Below are 21,173 nucleotides of genomic sequence, written 5' to 3'. Positions count from 1 at the left end.
CTCCCTTTTCATTCCCTGTTTTTAAATAAATGGGTGACTTTTTGCACCCTGTTGCATGGGTGACTTTTGCACCTTGCATTAGGAACAGTGTCCCTTTTTTGGTATACATTTATAATTAAGGAGCTTGGACACTGGACCTTAAAAAGGCTCCTTGCCCCCCCCCCCCCCTTTCTTTTGTTGAAGCCTAATATAAGTGTAACCTATATGTATTAAAAAAAGAAGGTCTGAACCTGGTGAAAAGGTTTATTTTGCCAAGTCCAATTGGCAGTTTAAAATTGCACACACAAGCTTCAGCGGCTGGCCTGAGGCATGTTTAAAGTGCGACTTAAGTGGGTGGCACAATCAGTGCTGCAGGCAAACAAGAAGCATTTTATTTACAGGCCCCGGGCACAGGTAGTGCCAACTTACTAGAAACTTACAAGTAAATTAAAATGCCAATTGGGTATGAACCAATCTTACTATGTGTTAAGGAAAGAGTAGAAGCGCTTTAGCACTGGCTTGCAGTTGTAAAGTGCACAGAGTCCTAAGGCCAGCAAACAAAAAACAGAAAAAGGGGAGGTCTGAAGGCAAAAGGTTAACGGGAAAACCATGCGAAGGATGCTAAATCTAACACCCCAATCTCCATTTTGATCTCACTAGTGATCATATAGTGTTTTTCTCCTTCTCCCCAAACATAGCTTTATTTTTATTTTCTCCCACCATGCCTCTTGTTTCACCTCACTCACTCCTCTGTTGCTCCCCAACCTTTCATGGACATTTACTTTTTTTTGCATTTTTGGAAATCCTGGCAACTTTATTTGCTGCTGGTGCTCCACTACAAAAAAGTGCATTTGTGCAGTTAGTTATTTTTTTATATACCAATGTAAGTAGCATCTGCCATCATAGATCAGTCTTAATAAAAAAAGATTGACACATGTTTCATTCTGTAAGCACACATGTGTTGTCACACGTGCACACCTCCAGACTGAATCGACTGGCAACAGTGGACGTGTTTTTCAAATTTTTTTTGGCCGATGCTAAATAGCAAATGGCATTATTTAAGCTAATAGGTCCACAAAGCGAGACTTACTGGCTTTGCCACTTCTTGTTTTAAAATGTCATTCGACAGTTTCTAAAATTAATGTAGCATTTATTTTTCAACTTAAGGCCTTGCAAATGTGTGCAAAATTCGAGTACTTCAGCAGATGTCCATCTGTGTCCCACACAAATTGCATAGAGTTCCAAATGCTTTGGGGAATGGTTGAAAAATCATAAAAACATAAGAAGTTGCTTAATTTGTCCATGCCATATTTTTCACTGCCTCGCCTGCATATGACAAATCTATAAACATTCTTTCGTCATTCTGTCTTGCTACTTATTGTCACACATGCATATTTCTTGGAAAAAATCTACCAACTACTTCCTGGGTTATTACACGTTATCTTACTTACAACAATTAGGAAAAAAAATCGAACAAATCATTAGCCTACTTTGTCAATTTGCATACTTTTTGTATGAGATTCCCTTTTAGTGTCAAGGTTATGATCATTGTCACTGGGGATAACTTGTACACTCCCATAAAATATGTGCAGATTAAGTGACTTTATTGTTGGCATCCTTTTTGCAACCCACCTTTTTGCACTGATTTGAATTCTGAACGTTTTGAAGAGGCGACATAAGTGCAGGTCTAACTCATATGAGCCCTTCATCTTTATGGTGGGTAAAACTATGAGAACAATTTAGAGCATTTTTGAAAGAGATGAATCACAAAAAAAAACGCACTTTCTCCTTTCGCTGGTACCACTGATGGCGAGCCCTTTATTTTTTCACATTCCCCTAATAGGAGCGAAGAATTTCGAAAGTATACATATTTATCACACCTCCTTAAATTGTACATATCTCGCAATAGGCATTTATTTTGAGATTTATGTTGTGTCTTTTTCTACCTTTCTCAATTAGAAAATTCAGTTACACAGGAGGAGATGGTCGTATACCAGGAGTAAGCTCAAGAAGACGGACAAATCCAGTCTTGCATCAGTTTTCAAATCTTGGAAAATGCTGAAAACACCCTATGCTTCCTTTAAAAAAGATTTTTTATTCAATATAAAGTTGATGTGTATGATGGAAGATCCATATGTAATGGCTGAGCAGCAAAGTGCTCTTCGTGTGTGTTTGTTTTAAAAAATACACTAAGTACAATAATGCTTAACAATTAAACAATTAAATCACAAACCAAACATGTTTTTAACGCACGGGACTGAAAGAAATAAGAACTCGAAGACCAAGATAAATCAACAAAGTCAAGCCTTTCTCTATGGATTCTCGGTTAGGGCACTCTGGTAACCGCACTTCCTTTTCATTTAACAACAACCTTTTCCTAGTTGTATCAATCCTGCCTGTATTATCAATACAAAACAAAAAGCAGAATAAACCCTTCTAAAACACATTTGAAAAAAATGAACAACGAAAACAATTGACATATTCCATTCAATATTAATGTTTTCCATTTTGTGGGCTAGATCTGACAAGACGCATCTCTTAATTTCAATAATCTTTTCCGATATGCTGGACACTTCTTTAGAAACAAAGGGTTAACTTGCTTTTTTGGATTAAATATTTACATACAAATGTACAGGAAGGTGTGTGTAAATTATAAATAATGTACCGCTGCACTGGTCTCGGTTTGAGCTAAGAGACCCAAATTGTATCATCATGATACATTATTCAGATATAATGCATCTATTCTCCTCCATTAGTGCTGCTATAAAAAGCCCCTGAGTACCCCATCTGAATGTGGAACAGTGTAATAAATGTGAAATAAACAAATAGCAGCGGGGATGCATCTGTAGTTAAACAAGTGTAAATTAGGGCTCGGCCTAATTCCGCCAGCCAGCACCCGGTGCAAAGTGTGGCATGCTTTCCAGAAATCAAAGGCCAGCGACAAATTGTAGAAAACAAGGGCATATTTACAAATTTGTGATTTAATCTGCTCCACTATGTTTACAGACTTCTTATGTTCCTAAGTAGCATTTTCTAATGGAAAAGGCAAAGTGGATAATGGACAGGTCATAAAAAGAGGACTATTCCTTTTGCATTAAATATGTGTTGAGTGTGGTACATTTTGTCTGGCATGAAGAATTTTCTCATCAAAACCTGACGCGCGCCTACCATGGTTATCATTTCAGCTCATAGCATGGAGAAGGATATTTGAGTATTTATTTACTTGTGTCATTTATTTACAATCCAGTTTCCAGTTTTAAACCGACTGAAAAATGTAATGCAAATGAAGGTGCACGATTTTAGTGGGATCCGTGACGACAGAAAATGTTCCACTGGCAGTCTTGATTGTGCCTGAAGTAAATGGCAATACAACAAGGGAACTCCTCAGGGATTTGTTTGTCCTGGTTACTTTTTTAAAAAGACAAAAATAAGTTGATTGGTAAACATCACACCATTAAGAATGAATTCTATCATATTTCAATTATTTTTTACGCTCAATAAGTAATTGAAAATATTATTAAACAACCGCACATTGTGTCAATTGGAGAACATTCTAAGATCAATTCAATAGGCAAAGAAATAACGTTTATGAACACTAAGTCACAAAATATGTTTCTGAATATTTCGTTTTTTAATCATATAATAGTATTTATATAACACTTCATGTAGAATTATTGGAGGGTTGCAATAAATAGAACACACCAACAAGGTCACAGAAATGATTATAATATAAAAGTTCATAGAATGGGCCATGAATGGTATAATAGCCAATTAGCCAGAGTATAAAGCCTCTATATTGAGAGTTCAGAAGCATCAAATACAAATTTCAAGGGCTCATGTGGATGAGCTGTTGCCCTTTCAGCCACAAATGGAATGCATTCGTGAGACATCATATCACAGAAACCATAATGGCAGGAGCCGCCGTGCAGGTAAGAGCCGTGTGGCCTTGGGGGGTCGACAGACGACCACAAGGGAAAATGTATTAAATAATTATTTTTCACTCCTCGTCGTCTGTTCAAATCCCCCCTCACCCGGCCCCACTACTCTTACCTGCACGGGCCGCTGCTGCATGATGGTATTAAAAGTGACATCATGCAATCTTTGATTGCCTCCTCTGACGTCACTGTCAGGGACATAACGCAACCTACTACCCTGATAACAGTCAATTATACTGTTTAAATCCATTGTATATCAGAGTATAAGGCTAAAATGTATTAATAAACTATGGTCAACATTTAAATAAAACAAACTGTCTCAATGTACAAAAGGTTATGTTTAAGTGAGATCAGTAGTCAAATTCTTTACATCACATAAATGACAACGAATGCCACAGGGTGGGAACAACAACATGAAGGATACATTTGTAATTCTTTATGTGATGCCCCAGAACACATGACCAGCAAAATAAGTCTAAAGCCATAACGTCATAACTAGATTAAAGACAGGTGGGTACGTTTTCAGGATTGGAGTAGCAACTGACCACTCACAAAAGTAACTGATTCATGCAAGAACATAACATTTCAGTAAGCGCTACCAGGTAAGATTTGCTCTAATTGATCATATTAAATTATAGAAATGGCTATGTAGTATCACTGACTGCAAAACAATGCACTTGCACCAATTTTGATAGTGTAACAAAGAAGAGACAGTGAATCATGTACCATAGCACTGCCTGTGTTTCTTTGCATCGGAGAGGCTTTACATGGGGGGAGCATGGGTGTTCCCCATGCATCCACTACTATATTTTCACACAAACCCAGATTTACTAAAGTCTGTAGGCCTGAGTTTGCACCAAAATTGTGCTCCTAACCAAGGCCGGCATAACAAGGAGAAATATCTTTCTTTCTCCTTCTTACCTCCTCATTAATGTGTGCAGGGGCGTAACAAATACCCCCGCAGCCCCCACAATGCGGGGGCCACACTCTCTTCAGTAAATGAAGGTGGCCCCCCTCAGCTCTTCTGTGAGAGAGGCTTGCGCTAAAACAAGCCTATCTCCCTCTGAAGCCAGTGCAGGCTGTCTGCAGCCTGCTCTGAGCCCCTCCCACTGACTGAAGAGAAACAAAGAATCAACGTACATTGCTTCTCTTCAGTCAGAGCCCGCCCAGAAAAAGGATGGTCGTGGGGGCCCCAGAGAGAGCATTCCCCACAGGGCTTTGCTCCTCTGAGAAGAGACAAGGACAAGGATTGGGTGGGGGCCCCAGAGACAGCATTCTCATATGAGAAGGGATAAGGCAGCAAAATGGTGCCCTCAGGTAAGCACTCTTGTTAGAACGCACCATGTGGGCGTCCGCAGGGGCGGGGCATAGGGGGGCAGTTGCCCCTCCCTAGATCACCAGTTCGTCTGGTGTGGGCCCAGTCAGGGCCGGCCCTAGTCCATCATGCTTTTGAAGTGGAGAGAGTGTGGAGAGAGTGTGGAAAGACAGTGGAGAGGGTGAGCGAGAGAGAGTGGAGAGAGAGACAGTGGAGAGAGAGACAGTGGAGAGAGACAGTGTAGAGAGAGAGAGTGGAGAGAGAGAGAGAGTGGAGAGAGAGTGGAGAGAGTGAAGAGATTGGAGAGAGAGAGAGTGGAGAAAGAGTAGAGAGAGAGAGAGAAGAGAGAGAGTGGAGAGAGAGTGGAGAGAGAGAGTAGAGAGAGAGAGTTGAGAGCGAGTGAAGAGAGAGTGGAGAGAGTGGAGTGGAGAGAGAGAGATAATGGAGAGAGAGAGAGAGTGGAGAGAGAGTGGAGAGAGAGAGGAGAGAAAGAGGAGAGAGGAGAGAGAGTGGAGAGAGAGTGGAGAGAGAGAAAGTAGAGAGAGAAGGTGGAGAGAGACAGTGGAGAGAGAGTGGAGAGAGAGTGGAGAGAGAGAGTGGAGGGAGACAGTGGAGAGAGACAGTGGAGGGAGACAGTGGAGAGAGAGTGGAGTGAGTGGAGAGAGAGAGAGTAGAGAGAGAGTGGAGAGGGAGACAGTGGAGAGAGAGTGGAGAGAGAGTAGAGAGAGAGTGGAGAGAGAGTAGAGAGAGAGAGTGGTGAGAGAGTGGAGAGAGAATGGAGAGAGAGTGGAGAGAGAGTAGAGAAAGTGGAGAGACAGTGGAGAGAGACAGTGGCGAGAGACAGTGGAGAGAGAGAGAGTGGAGAAAGAGTAGAGAGAGAGAGAGAAGAGAGAGAGTGGAGAGAGAGTGGAGAGAGAGTAGAGAGAGAGAGTGTAGAGTGAGAGGAGAGAGAGTGGAAAGAGAGAGTGGAGAGAGAGAGAGAATGGAGAGAGAGAGAGTGGAGAGCGAGTGGAGAGAGAGTGGAGAGAGGGAGGAGAGAGAGAGGAGAGAGGAGAGAGAGTGGAGAGAGAGTGGAGAGAGAGAGAGTGGAGAGAGAGTAGGGAGAGAGAGAGTGGAGGGAGACAGTGGAGGGAGACAGTGGAGAGAGAGTGGAGAGAGAGAGAGAGAGAGAGAGAGAGAGAGAGAGAGAGAGAGAGAGTAGAGAGAGTAGAGAGATAGTGGAGAGAGAGACAGTGGAGATAGAGTGGACAGAGTTGAGAGAGAGAATGGATAGAGAGAGAGAGTGGAGAGAGAGTAGAGACTGACTGACTCAGAGACTGAATACTGACTGACCGAGAGACTGACTGGATGAGAAACTGAGTGAGAGAGAGAGACTGGCTGACTGAGAGAGTGACTGACTTACAGAGAGAGAGAGACTGATTGAGAGTGAGACTGACTGACAGAGAGAGAGACTGACTGACTGACAGAGACTGACTGACTGACTGAGGTAGAGAGATACTGACTGACAGAGAGAGAGGCTGACTGACTGAGAGAGAGACTGACTGAGAGAGAGAGAGAGTGAGAGAGAGACTGACTGAGGTAAAGAGAGAATGACTGACTGAGAGAGACTGACTGACTGGGAGAGAGAGAGACTGACTGGGAGAGAGAGAGACTGACTGACAGAGAGAGAGACTAAGAGAGAGACTGAGAGACTGACTGGCTGAGAGAGATACTGGCAGAGAGAGAGAGAGAGACTGACTGAGAGAGAGACTGACTTACAGAGACTGTCAGAGAGAGAGAGAGAGACTGAGAGACTGACAGAGAAAGAGAGACTGACCGACAGAGAGAGAGACTGACAGAGAGAGTCACTGGGAGAGAGAGAGAGAGAGAGAGAGAGAGAGAGAGAGAGACTGACTGAGAGAGACTGGCTGATTGCGAGAGAGAGAGAATGGCTGACTGAGAGAGACTGACAGAGGGAGAAAGAGACTGTCTGGAAGACTGACTGACTGAGAGAGAGAGACTGAGAGAGAGAGGCTGAGAGAGAGAGAGACTGACAGACAGAGAGACTGACAGAGAGAGGGACCGACAGGGAGAGAGACTGACTGGGAGAAAGAGACTGACAGAGAGAGGGACTGACAGAGAGAGGGAATGACAGAGAGAGACTGCTTAAGAGAGAGAGACTGACTGACTAAGAGAGAGAGACTGAGTGACTGAGAGAGACTGACTGAGATAGAGACTGACTGACAGAGAGAGACTGACTGACAGAGAGATACTGACTGACAGAGAGAGACTGACAGAGAGAGAGAGCCTGGGACTCTGACAGAGAGAGAGAGATTGGGACTCTGACAGAGAGAGAGGCTGACTGACAGAGAGAGAAACTGACTGAGAAAGAGAGAGAATAGGAGAGAGAGGAACTGACAGAGAGAGACTGACTGTCAGAGAGAGAGAGAGAGACTGACTGAGCGAGAGAGACTGACCGTCAGAGGGACTGTCAGACAGGGGGACTGACAGAGAGAGAGACTGACTGAGAGAGACTTATAGAGAGAGACTGACAGCGAGAGCGACTGACTGAGAGAGACTGACAGAGAGAGAGAGAGACTGGCTGACTGACAGAGAGTGAGAGAGACTGACTGACTGACAGACTGACTGACTGACTGACTGAGAGAGACTGATTGACTGAGAGAGACTGACTGACTGAGAGAGATTGAATGACCGAGAGAGAGAGACTGACTGAGAGAAACTGACAGAGAGACTGTGAGAGACTGACTGACAGAAAGAGAGAGACTGACTAAGAGAGAGACTGACAGAAAGAAAGAGATAGAGAGACTGACAGAGAGAGAGAGAGACTGACAGACAGGGGGACTGACAGACAGGGGGACTGCCAGGGAGAGAGACTGACTGAGAGAGAGAGACTGACAGAGAGAGGGACTGACTGAGAGAGACTGACTGACAGAGAGTGAGAGAGACTGACTGACTGACAGAGAGTGAGAGAGACTGACTGACTGACAGACTGACTGACTGACAGACTGACTGACTGAGAGAGACTGACTGACTGAGAGAGACTGACTGACTGAAAGAGATTGAATGACAGAGAGAGATAGACTGACTGACTGAGAGAGAGACTGACTGACTGAGAGAGACTGACTGACTGACAGACTGACTCAAAGAGAGAGATAGAGAGACTGACAGAGAGATAGAGACCGACTGACTGACTGACTGACAGAGAGAGAAAGAGACTGACTGACTGCCTGACAGACCGACTGACTGAGAAAGACTGACTGACTGAGAGAGACTGAATGACACAGAGAGAGAGACTGACTGACTGAGAGAGAGAGACTGACTAACTGACTGAGAGAGAGAGAGACTGACTGACTGAAAGAGAAAGACTGACTGACTGAGAGAGAGAGACTGTGATGGAATTGGGGTCAAAGTGTGTATGAAGCTATGCAATGCCTCTTAAGATTGCTATTGTCTACTAATAAAAATGTATTATCAAAATGTGCTCTTTGTAGTTACATCTGCTTTTGAGATACAGCATTGTCGCATTGTCTAATGTTTCAAAACGGAAACGAGAAGGAGCAGTGGATGCACTTTTGTCAAAACTGAACGATGAGTTGGCCTGATGTTGTATATCATGACAGGAGTCTGCATCAGGAAACCCACCTAAAATTGGGCAAACTTCCCCGGCGTACTGATGGCAGGGACCCTGTAATGAATGAACCACCACCTATGATAGCCTGCTGGCAGAATAAGCCCAACCTTTGACTCCACCATCCAGTGTTACTTATAACGGCTGCATTGTTGACAGTGGCGTAACAATCGCCCCGCATCCCCTGCAGTATGGCGGGTCGATGGCCTGAGAGCTCTAGACTGGCACGGAGGATGGGAGGGGGCCCATCCATGTAGTTTGCAGGGGGGGGGCCCTCAAGTTTCATTACGCCACTGAATGTGTGCTGCAGTCTGCAGCATGCAGCATGCATACAAAGAGGTATACTCCTTTCCAAATGGTTGTTGTGCAAGACGGTATCCCTTCCTGCGCAAAAACTATTCTGACCACAACACAGGGACCATTGCGTTGTGGCTTAAAGCTGCCTGCATTGTCACGAGGCATGGATGTGGATTTACCAACATTCCAGCTGTAGCAGCAGTGACATAATCCAGATTTGAGTCTCAGATTACATCACAGGAAGTGGCATCACATGACCGATTGATGCTGATTATTTTACAGAAAGTATTGTCACATAACCTTTGACATAATGGCATTAATGTAGTGATGAGGATGAACTCAAAAACAACAGTGAATGAAAAATTAAACAATAGATGAAAGATTAATACATTAACGCAGCATCTACTTTTGTACCATACATTTATACTAAGTGAGGTATTGGCCATGAGGTGGTAACAGTGCATCCCTTATATGCCAGCAGTGCTGCCTTGATATGCCAGGTTTGCAGCAGTCATCTACCGAGATGCAGCCAGCATGGACATATCCCCACATGCCAAGACACAGCTCAAAATTCCCAGGTCAGTCAAAGGTCAAACACAATACCAAGTGCCCCGACACAGCCTCCAGTTCTTCCAGATAGCCTCAAACTAAAGGCACAACCATACGTTCAGGCTTTTATCACACACTAAATAAGTATTACATGGGCAGCATCAGACCAGAGGCAGTAATCCAAATGGCGGGCTACACGTCCTTGAGCACTTTTTGCAAAGCAGGTGCGGGGAATGAGATTTTGATCTCTTTTATGATTAATCTGATGACTTATCTCATTCAACAATTTTGGACCGTTGGTATCTGTCATTGAGTAAAAGACAGCCCTCATTCAGGTAAAATAAACCCCATATACGGACACCACTCTAAAGAATCACTTACAACTGATAAAGTTTAAAAGGTTTAATATAAAATTAAGAAAAATTGCATATACAATCCTCTCAGGATCAAATTCATCAAATATATCGGAATCAAAAGGAACATATATTCCCTAAAGAACCTCAGTCTACAAACAAATACAATTAAAGTCAGTTCCAAAATCAGCAGATTAAAAAGAATCGATATGAAGTGGTTCTTCTGCGTCATCTGCAGAAAGAGAAAAAGTAATCAAGTTAAATCTGTCCCTATTCTATACTAGGTGACATCCCTACTTCGCAAGTTTCCAGAACCCTAAAAAGGTGTCAGCAGTTTGACTCCCTAAGAAGTTCAAACTCTCCTAGCCTCTAAAGGTAACTTAAGTTTAAGAAGCAGTACCCTTTCTGCCTACCCATCCGCTCTTCTAAGGGTCCTCGGCCTACTGCTCCCTTGCGCTCTGATCTCTCTCAGCGCATCTGCTCAAGTCATCTGCTCTCTTGCTTGCCCTGAGCTCTTCGCTGTTCCCGCTAATCGCTATCTTCTCCCCGGGGTGCTGTCCCTAAAATACACAATCACAGTGTGGGTGGAACGCCCCTTCGACGCCCACCACGGACTTTCCCCGTGAGGTCATCTTCTAGCTTTTTCCATGGCTTCATCTCTTCGTCGTCCGTTAAGTTGACCCTTCTCCTTAGATGTCATCTTCGTCTTCTTGTTGGCGACTTCAACTGACACTTTCAGATCAAAAGTCAAATGAACTTAAACAAGACTTTAACTTACAACTATGATTCTTGACCTTACTAGGTCCTGCGAATGGTCATTCCAAAACAAAGCTCAAATTCCAAGAGTCTCTTCTCACGTTTAAGTAATAAAACTCCGTCCGACATTGTCACCTTAAATCTAACAAGTGCTAGACTCCTTGGCTCTCATGTCCACATCAAGCTATTCACGACTCCTGTGAGCCCACTAAATTACATACATTGGACTACGCTCCTGCGAACTCTTGGTCAGTCAGGTTATAATCACAAATGACCTAAACACTTCTAACATTCCTACAAACTTCTTCTATACAGTATAACCTTTAGCATACATTTATATATATAATCGCATTTTGGCGAAGTCTTGGTTATACTTGAATACATTTTACATAGAATACATAGAATACATAGAATACATAGAATTCTCGTTCGTTACATCGGCACGTATATATGCTCTCTGCACATTTCTCCACGTTACATTTCTCGCCGTTTCTCCATTTAAAGTTACACACGTACATGAATTCTACTTTGCACGTTCTACGTTTCATAAACATTTCTACCTCAACCCATTATATATACAGGCCTTCTAAATCTAATGCATGTTTAACAGTAAATACATTTACATTTCTTATACCACGTTGTCACTTCTGTTGACCTTTATGCTATAAACATCAACTTCACGTTATGATATACATTTCATTCCTAAGTTTATACTATATGCGTCTAAATATGGCTAGGATATACGTTTTATTCAAATTGCGCTCTCTCAGTTCCCCCCTTTGATGACTTTTAGGAGTCATCACTAAATGCAATTTGAATAGCACTTTTTACACAGAACTAGTTATCTCATTTCCTCTTTTCATCATTTCAAGTGCTCTTAAACTTTTATACTGTTGATCTCGTAAGGCAGCTAATCTCCTTTCTTGTTCTCTCATAGACCTTTGTAACCGGTTCGTCCTATACCATTTATATAGTTTTACTAATCCTAATAAAGTAATTATGCAAATTAATACTATTAATACAGGTTTTAATATATACCATACTATACTTTTGCCAAGGTTAGCAAACCAACTTCCAACCTTTCCTACTCCATTACCTACTTTTTCCCAAACATTTATTTTCGACAAATCTTCGATTTCTTGATGAATCTGTGTAATGTTGTTTATGACTTTCTCAAGTGGTTTTGAATTATCAGGAATATAAGTACAACATTCCTGAACCTTCAAAGCCTTACAAACTCCGCCTTCCTTTGCTAATATTACATCTAGACCAAGTCTGTTCTGAAGAACCATTGCTCTAATCGATTGCATCTCACCTTCTATTAGCATTAATGACCTTGCAGTACTTGCAGACAATCTATCTACAACTGTAGCTAGTCTCCTGATCTTAACATCGTTAAGGATTAAACCTAACATAGGAAACATCGCTCCAAATACGTCTCCTACTACTTCTGCATCTCCTACTTCTCTTTTCGTTCTTATCGAAGCCTTTCCTTCTATGATCGCTAAATCCTTTGCATGATATATTTTGGGGAAGACAATTGCCAAGTAACACGAACCATACCAATTGTCAGGCAGTCTTACATAGGCATTTCTCCCACATACAAAATATACATTAGGAATCACCTGCATTTCCCTCATGAAATCCTTCGTATAGTACTCCAATCGAAAGGAATGTTCGCAATTTACTTCACCTACAAATACATTCTCATAATATGTCTTGCTTCGAGTCAAACATAACTTTCCTTTCTGCGTTCTATCCAATGCTATTGGACCATTGCTACCTTTCTTCTTATGTGCCTTCTCTTCTTCTGTCCAATCAGTTTTCCACTGTCCTGACATTTTTAGAATCTTCTGCCTTCTGTATCGGTCATCTACTTGTCCTATGAACTTTTTCTCTACCTCTGACACCTTACAAGTCAGATTATTTCTACGTGCGTATGATGTATCTAATGTATCCCAAGGAAGAAAGAATTTGGCTAGTCTATCCTCCTTTTTATAATAGTCCCACTTATTCATTTGTTTATAATTCGGAACTTCAGGCAGTACCGAATCATAATTTGAAAAGTAGTACTCAAATCCTTCTCTACCATAAAATATACTAAGCAGTAAACTACATGTTATCCCATAGGTCAATGGGAGATGATGATATCTAATGCCCTCGTCTACAGAAGCCGGCAATTGCATACAAACGTAGCAATCTTTGGCCTCCATGGCATCGATATATTCGTACAATAATTTAGCATATGCATTTGACCTAAAGTTTCCCTGTGACTCGTCTACATGTAATCTACGAGCTTCATCTACCAGTAACGCCTTTTCACGAATAATATTGCTCTCCTCCTTCTTTCCCAAAAGAGCAGGTTTCAAAGTCGTTACAAGCTTTACATCTGCTATTGCTTTATCAGTTTCATGTCCTACTATGTATGATATTGTCACTACTGTAATTATGAGAAATATTACTACTGCTATAAGTGTACCTACTATACATCTGGCTTTTCTGTTTGGGTTGCCGTTCTCCATGTTGTCAAAACAGTGTAGCTCTTTCTTTTGCGAAAAAGTTCTCCTTTTCTTTCCAGTCTTTGGTTTGCTTTGTTTTCTTCTCAGTTTGTAAAGTGCTCTTTATTAACAAAGTCTCTTTTTCGCAACAATGTCTCTTTATTTTTAACAACAGACAACCCTAACTCTTCTCCGTCCTCTAAATGTAATCCCTAATTTTATTCTTCTTTCCACTCGGCGCTAGGTCATCTTCTTCTTTATAACTTATATACAACATTCTTTATACATCAACAATTATTCTTGTACCTGCAGCTCTTGCAACAAGTTCCAATAATTCAAAACGAATTACTTTTTCTTCTTCTTCCGGAATTTGATGACCAAATGTTGGAAATTGTAATCTGTTTAGCACTAAATCTTTAATCTGACTCAAGTATGGGGGTATGGGAAGTGTGAAAGTCAGTAATCCCTCAGTCTCGAGTCCAGGAGTCAACATCCATATCTCCACTGCCACAAATGGATCGAGATCGATTACTTTCACGTTCTTCACTCTCCCAGATTTCTGTCCCCAAGACATCTGCCAGATAAGTCCATTCCGGGAAGGCGTACCTTCTGCAGGGCACACGTACCCTTCTCGATCTTCTTGGACTCTCAGTTCCTGAGTCTGTAGTTTATTCCTCTTGATCTGATTCTTCAGAGATTGGGACAAGAGTTTTCTCCTGCTGTGCTTCCAAGCTTGGCCTCCTTCTTCTCTCTGGCCAACTAGCTTCGTCACTCCTTGTCCTCCTGCTCCTTGTTCTGGGACTTGTCTCTCGGTCACTCTCAGCTTGTTCAGTATCCGATTCAATCTCCCAGTTACTTTCTTCTCCTGAGGCGACTTCGGTCTCACTAGTGTCCTGACCTTCGTCGTCCTGTTCCAACACAGTCTCAGCCTCTTCGATCACCTCCACAGCTTGGCTTTCCCCCTCTTTGGCTTCTCCGCTTTCCGCTGGATTCTCATCCGAGAGAGGAGCTGTTTCTTCTAGAGGTGTTGGCACTCTTCGGGTGTGTGAGGCATGTATCCAATTTGGCAGGCCTCCACACTTCACTGCAGTGTTCCTAACAAGTATGACTTGAAATGGTCCTCGCCAACGCACGTCTAAGCAGTTCTTCCTGACATGCTTTTTCACCAAAACCCAGTCCCCCGGACTCAGGTCATGGCACAAATCTTGTGCTGATGGAACCTCTGCAGCCTGGACCTGGAGGGACACAGAATTTATGGCATCAGATAGTCCCTTGCAGTAATCCAAGATCAAGTCGTCTGTGATGTTCAATAACGCTGCAGTCGGAACCGATGGCAATCTCATAGCTCTCCCCATTAGCACTTCATGTGGAGAGAGACCTGTTTTTCTATCTGGTGTGCTACGCATGCTCATAAGAACCACTGGTAGTGCGTCTGGCCAACTCAGGGATGTTGATGAACAAACTTTGGCAAGTCTGGACTTAATTGTGCTGTTGATTTGCTCTACAATCCCTGAAGCTTCTGGTCGATAACTGCGATGGAGCTTCTGATCGATACTCAAAGCTGAGCACAACATCTTCACTATTTCGCTGTTGAAATGAGTTCCTCTGTCCGATTCCAAAGAGGATGGCACCCCAAACCTCGGTATCAACTCTCTAAGTAATAGTTTTGCTACTGTAAGTGTATCACATCTACGTGTAGGGTAAGCTTCAACCCATCTAGAAAATATACAGACAATCACTAAAACGTATCTGAGTCTGTTGCATGGAGGCATTTCTATAAAATCAAGCTGCATTCTATTGAAAGGCCCCCCAGACCTCCCAATGTGACTCAATGTAACTGGTGTTCTCTTTCCCACGTTTAGTTGCTGACAGATCGCACATCGCTGACATACTGCTTCTGCCGCTACTCTAAACTTAGGATTAAACCACGTTTGTCTGAATACTCTCACCATGGCATCTCTTCCTATGTGTGCTGATCCATGCAATTTCCTTGCCATTGGACTAACAAGTTCATTTGGTAAAACTGCTCTCCCATCGGCGGAGACCCAAAAATTCATCTCGCTTTTCATACAACCCGCTGTTTCCCAACTCTTTTTCTCATCATCTGGAGCATTTTCCTGTACACATCTCAATTCATCCCACGTATCTACAATATCTAACAACATTGTCAATTCAGTCCTTTCTTGGACTCCCCCCACTTTTGCATCAGTGTGAGAATATCCCTGTTCTGCGCAATAACGCGCTACTTCGTCCGCATAGCGGTTGCCTTGTGATACAAAGTCTACGTTTTTTGTATGCGCAGCACATTTGACTACTGCGATAGCTGTCGGGCCTTGCAATGCCTCTAACAATAATCTCACGAATTCTCCATTCCTAATGGGAGAACCCGAGGAGGTCATGTAACCTCTTTGAGACCATAACTGCCCGTAATCGTGAACTACCCCGAAACCATACTGGCTATCGGTGTATATGGTGACTCGAATTTTATTACCTGCTAAACAGGCACGCGTCAAAGCAACAATTTCAGCTACCTGAGCGGAGTGTACTCCTTCCAGGCAAGCGGCTTCTACAACTCTGGTAATTGTACAAACTGCATAAGCTGCTCTCAGCTGACCGATATCGTCTCTTACGCATGAACCATCGACAAAGAAAATTTCATCGGGGGTCAGTCAATGGCTCATCTACGATATCGGGTCTCGGTTTGGTGCATAGTTCAGTCACATCAAGGCAGTCATGATCTGTACAATTTTCATCATCCACCTCATTCGGAAGTGGCATCAAAGTTGCAGGATTCAAGACGGAGCATCTTTTTAGGGTCACATTCTCGGCAGCCAGTATGACTTGCTCGTAGCGTGTGAGCCTGCTATTCGTCAGATGCTGAGTCTTAGTCCTGGTCATTAACAATTCCACAGAATGCGGTACGTACACCACTAACTGATGTCCCATTACCACACTTTCAGAACGTTCAATGCTGACACCCGTTGCAGCTACGGATTTGAGACATCCGGGCAACGCTGCGGCTACTGGATCTAATGTAGCCGAAAAATACGCTACTGGCCTACGCGCATCTCCATGAACCTGGGCCAAAACTGCTAAAGCGCATCCCTCTCTTTCGCAGCAGTAAAGCAAAAATGGTTTTGTGTAATCAGGCATTCCTAAAGCCGGGGCGCGACATAAGTCCTCCCTCAGCTGCAAAAACGCCATCAAACAATCTTTGTCCCATGGTACCGGATCACTTACTCCTTTGTGCGTCAGCTGTAATAGCGGCTTTGCCTTTAGTGAGAAGTTGGCTATCCACTGTCGACAATAACCGACCATGCCTAGAAACATCCTGACCTCTCTTTGTGTTGTAGACGCGTTCATTTCCATAATCGCCTCTATTCTGTCTGGAGACACCTTCCGTTTCCCCTTTTCAATCCTGTGGCCCAAGTATTGCACTTCAGTAAGACAATATTGCAATTTACTTGGAGACACCTTATGCCCGTTCTCGGCCAAGTGATTTAACAAAGTTATGGTGTCTTCTCTGCAAGCTTCCTCAGTTTCTGACGCAACTAGGAGGTCGTCTATGTACTGGACTAGAACTGAGTTCTTGGGCAGCACTAGACTTTCAAGATTTCTCTTTAATAGCTGGTTAAAAATCGATGGGCTTTCTGTATACCCCTGAGGGATACGACACCATGTTAAAACGCGATCTTTCAGCTTAAAAGCGAAAAGATACTGGCTCTCTTCGTCTAAAGGAATCGAAAAGAAAGCCTGGCACAAATCTATCACGGTGAACCATTCAGCTTGGAACGGTATCTGAAATAAGATTACTGATGGATTCGGTACCACTGGACAACATGAGACAACAATATTATTAATCTTTCGAAGATCCTGCACTATTCTGTATTTTCCACTAGGCTTCTGCAAACCCATGATCGGGGAGTTACATGGACTACCCACGATCTCCTTCAGTATTCCCTGTTTAATCATGGATTCGATCACAGGCTTTATTCCTGCAATCGTCTCCGGTGTCAACTTGTATTGTGGTGTTCTTGGATACTCGGCATTGGGTCTTACCATGATCTTTACTGGTTCTACCCCTTTGATCAGTCCTATTTCTTCTCCAGTAAAATCCCACACCTCAGCTGACACTTTCTCCCTCAAATCCTGTGGAAGCTCCTCCACTGTTAAGGTAGGATATAGTTCCACGCATTCCTGCGAATTTACAACTTTAAAATCGGCATCCTCATCATTGGTCTGCACTTCTACTCCTTCAGGTGTGCAATGTATCGTGCAATTCAGTTTACACAATAGATCTCTTCCTAGCAAACACACCGGGCTAGAATCACAGATCACAAACTGATGTTCGTCACTGTAATTCCCTATCTTTACTGACACTGGTTCTGTCAGAGGATTCGTCATCCTCTTGTTTGCGACTCCTACCACCTGAATCATCTCTCCTGATATTGGCAGACCTGGGACTACCGCTGATCTCAACGTGGATCTAGTGGCTCCCGTATCCACCAAAAAGGTCGTAGGACATCCAGCTACTTCAGCTTCTACGTATGGTCCTCTCTGATCTACTTCTAGGGCTGCTCCTAAAGTACAGTCTTCTTCCCTATTCACTCGTTGCCCTGTAAGAGGATCAACGTAGTAGCATTCTTCTCCTCCTACGAACAATGGCATTTGTCTATAGGTTTTCCCTCCATTTGCAATGCGAGGCGGTTGAGGAAACGGGGCTCGAGGAGTCTGAGTCCCCCCTTTGATAAACCTTCCCTTCGGGACTGTCGCTCCCTTAACCACGTTGTTCTGTACCTCTTCCTCCTCCTGTTCTAATTCCCCTGTCTCAACATTGTAAGGACATTCACGTCTCCAATGTCCCACCTCGTTACACTGATGACACCTCGTTGTCTTTTTCAGTGTCGCAATATCCATTCTCGGTCTCTGTCTTTCTTCCTCATCTCTGCTCTGATTATTCTGTTTCTTTGCTGGCGTTCCTGTTCCCTGCTGTCGCTGTCCACCCTTTCCAGCTGATTGCATCTGTACCAACATCAGCTTTTCCTTGAGCTTCTTTGCCTTCGAATCTATCTCATCGCTACAGTATCTGGCATACCTCAGAATTTCGTCTAAAGGTTTGTTCTGCCAACAGATCAAATGCTGTTGAATCATTAGGCTTATGTCTGGTCTCAATCCGAGAACAAACTTCGACACAAACTGTCCTATGTCTTTAGGATCCATTACGTCTAACCCACTGTACTGCTTGAATGCTTTCAGCAATCGCTCATAAAACTCATGAACGGTCTCTTTAGGCTCCTGGGTTGTTCGATCTATCTTAACCCAGTCTATGTCCTGCACCGGCACTTTCTCTTTTAGCCAAGTTATTACTCTCTCGTATTTTTCCATGACTCTGTCTGATGGACCGCCTGTCTGGGTATCTCTCGGAGGCTCACAAGCGGGCCATTCAATACTAAGTTTGCATGCCGTCCACAAATCCCCGGGTACTACGATATCGAACAAAGTGTTCAAATCGATCCACAGTACCTTAGAGATCTTCACGAATCTCTCTACCTGCTTGTACCACTCTACGGGATTTTCTCTCAGCTTCGGGAAGGAATTAGTGAATGCCGCTAAATCCCCCCTACTCCATGGTACATGCACGTAGTTTCCGTTCGCGATTTCTCGCAAAGGGAAAGCTTCCATTCGCATTAGGTCTGTATCCTGAGACTTCACAAGTGTACTCCGTCTAACAGATCCCTTCTTGGACCATCTTTCCTCCCATCTATCCAGATCTCTCCATATCCTAATACACATGACCAATTCCCTTATGTGTACTCTTAGCCCAATCGTTCTGCGCTCATCTAAATCTAGATCCGTGCAATTCAGCCTATGATTGGCCTGTAAAGCCTTAGTTCGTGATATGTCTATCATGTACTTTTCTGCCAATTCAGATAACTTTTCATGAGCTGCTCTCGCTTTCCGAGTAACATCTTTGGATAAAAACAGTATTTCATCTGGCGCGTACAGCTCTAGCCTCTCAATTGCCACTGTGCCGTCAATTATTTCATCTAAGTCTGACTTCAGACTCATTACATCAATCCGTCTTGCCTTTATTTCAGCTCTCAGTACGTCAGTCCTAGGTTGTTCTCTCATATCCCTCTCACCTCCACTATGCGCCCTACGCCTAAGCACAGGTGAGTTATGAGGAATTTTTCTTCCATCTCTTTGTTCCCACCTCTCTAGATCCCAAGCCTTTCCATCTTCACGTGGGGTATGGTGGAACAATGCTCCATCCCCCAACCCTACGTTCCGCTTTTTCGGCTCGGTTTTTCCGGATACAAGATAGGATCCTCCATGCTGTTCTAAACCACTGTAACTTGCTTGCTGTCTGGTATCACTCAACAAACGATAAGGACCTTCATGGCTCTCCATGCTCCCGCGATCTCGTTCGTGATCACCGGATGTATGGCGAGATGTTTCGCGACTCCCTATATTCTCCTGACTTCGTTCTTGATCACCGGACGCATGGCGAGACCCTTCGCGGCTCTCCATGTTCCCGTGATTCCGTCCATAATCACCGGAGGCATGTCGAGACGTTTCACGACTCTCCATGTTCCCGTGATTCCAATGTTGCACATTTTCATCCGGAGCATGGTGTGTGCATCTGAAAGTGTTTCGGTATTCCTGCGTCCTTCGTTCTCCCTCACTGAAGGTGACGCGAGGCACTTCCCCACACCCTGCACTCCTGTCGTTACATATTTGCCGATTGCCACTAGTAATGGGGCACGTATCTCTTCTGCTTTCTTGACTCCCTCTCTCCCACTCGGGGCTGCTCTCGCCAGCTCCACAATGAGAGAGAATCTTATTATCTTGGTCTCTCCATTCAGCTCCTGTTTCTAAACTTTTATTCCGAGCTTCTTCGGCAGTATCCCATTCTTTCAGATATTCCCTTAATTCCTTATAGGATTTCGGTTTTGGTCCCCTCAAATCCATTGATCCTCTTTGACCCCCTTGTTCTATCCAGGGACCCGTTGCGGAATCTAATGGGGTACTCCGACTCATCGGTGCTAAAGTCTGCCTCTGAGTATTCATTACGGCATTCCTGTTCTCCATTTCTGCTCTTTCCCTGTCCCATCGTGCCTGTTCCTCCTGCTGGACCCCTTCTGGGTTGTAGATTGACACTATAGGGCCTATGGTGACAGGTACTTGTAAAGCGTCTGGCATTTGGTACGACCTTGCACATTGCGTCTCTGGCACCTTCTGGACCACGAATCTTCCCACTACTCTCTGTTCGGAACTAGCTTGGGGTATTTCCTCACTCTTGTTGGAGTCCCACTCCGTTACTGGAATCGATTTATATTCCCCCCACCTAGCTCCGTCCCCTTGCTGTAATATGGGACTTGCGGATTCACCGCTATATGGAGGTGGTCTATCTGTTAACAGCCTATCTATTAGATCCTCCTCCGTCTCGCTTTCCTCATCCTCTTCCTCTAGAGGTTTCTTTTCTCCCGTGGCTTCTATCATGGTGAACAATTTGTCTGCTTCTATCTTTTGCACTCTCCACTTCTTAGCTTCCTCATCCCATTTGGCATCCTGCACTGCCTTTACTGATCGTCTCACTCGTTCCTGGCGTCTCTTTAAACTCTTCTCGTGTGCTGCTCTAAACCATGCACTAAGAGCTTCGAATTGTGTTGGCCTCGGTAGAGGTCTTGTTGCAAGCATTACCGCTTTCAGTTGGTTCAACACGTCTAGTTTAAACGTTCCGAATCTCGGAAACGTCAGTTCCTTTTCCCCTTCAGTTAGCCTATTCCACTCGGAAATCCATAATATCGAGTGTAAGCCGACATTTACTGCCATATGATAAGCTGGTGTGCCTTCTGGTGG

Source organism: Lissotriton vulgaris, chromosome 2_1, assembly GCF_964263255.1.
Source record: "Lissotriton vulgaris chromosome 2_1, aLisVul1.2, whole genome shotgun sequence".
In the NCBI taxonomy this organism is placed as follows: Eukaryota; Metazoa; Chordata; class Amphibia; order Caudata; family Salamandridae; genus Lissotriton; species Lissotriton vulgaris.
The sequence above is the reverse complement of the archived record's forward strand: the minus strand, read 5'-3'. Positions refer to the sequence as shown.